Raw genomic sequence first — 1195 nt, 5'->3', positions numbered from 1 at the left:
TTGGAGCTGCCACTGTCGCCAGCAGCTCTGGCAGAGAGGGGCGAAGGGGCGCGGCCTCCGCGCTTGGGAAAGTTGTGTCCCCGGCGGTCACGTAGCGCCGGGCCGGTGTCCGGTGTGTGGTGCCCGAGCGGACGGTGGGGTCCCATTTCCACCTGTACCCTGCCCCAGCGGGGCTCTCTGCTCCGTGTCTGCCCTGCGCTCGCATTCAGGAGTGCTGCTCCTGGTTTCCCATCACAAGCACTTTCTGTCCACCTGCGATTTTCTTCTTGGTGGGAGAAGCAGGACTCGCCTGTTTATTATAGAGGGAGGGAGCTCGGTCAGAGCTGTCCCTCCCGCCTTTAGAGCTCTGACCGCGGGCATTGTCGCCTGTGCTCAGAGCACGGGCCGCTGGCTGCGCTGCTGCTGTCAAGGCAATTTGTGGATGCACAGCGGCGCTGACATATTTAGATTGGCAGTGCTGATGTCAGATCCCCTAGTAATGCTTTCAGCTTTGAGAGTAGCTGTGAAAAAAGTGCATCTTATTTTGTCTATTCTCCTACTTCGGCAGATGTTAAGTGAAAGGCCAAGCTGACGGACGAGATGAAGCATCATTGCACCACGGCTCTGTTGTCCTGGCTGGCGGTGCGAGGAGATTTAGCTGTATGCTGAGGGCATGGCGCAATGCTGCCGTGGGAGGGCAAATTACGGTAGCCACACTTTGCAATGTCTTAGCTGTTCACACATGTGCAGGCACCCACACTTCAGCTTTGCAGCATGCATGGGACAGTGTGAAATTACACCGGTGCCAATAAGGTTAAAGAGCAGCTGCTGTACTTGAACTTTGCAGCACTAACTGTGGGCAGAGTGATATGGTTTGAAGCCTTCCCAGTGTTAATTCCCCTTTGCACCCCTATATTTTAATGTTACCAAGACTTGCTAATAAATGAAGCTGGTTGTGAAGTGGGTAAATTTTTCGTGGGCTGTTAGGGAAGCGTGTGTGTGTTTGAATTGCTGGTGGTGCTTTTTTTTTTTTTTTCCCTCTGATGCACCTCCACAAGATGTTTTTGAGGGTGAAAGCCTTCTCCTGTAGTGCTCTGCCCTGCAGATGTTGCTGTGCTATAGAGAAGCCTTGTCTCCTCTGAAACTCTTTGCTTTTTTGGGGGGCTCACCAGCCTCTCTCTTGCAGGTGCTTTGTGGTAAGCAAGGTGAGCACCAT

Source organism: Geospiza fortis, unplaced genomic scaffold (genome assembly GCF_000277835.1).
Source record: "Geospiza fortis unplaced genomic scaffold, GeoFor_1.0 scaffold95, whole genome shotgun sequence".
Taxonomy (NCBI): domain Eukaryota; kingdom Metazoa; phylum Chordata; class Aves; order Passeriformes; family Thraupidae; genus Geospiza; species Geospiza fortis.
The sequence above is the reverse complement of the archived record's forward strand: the minus strand, read 5'-3'. Positions refer to the sequence as shown.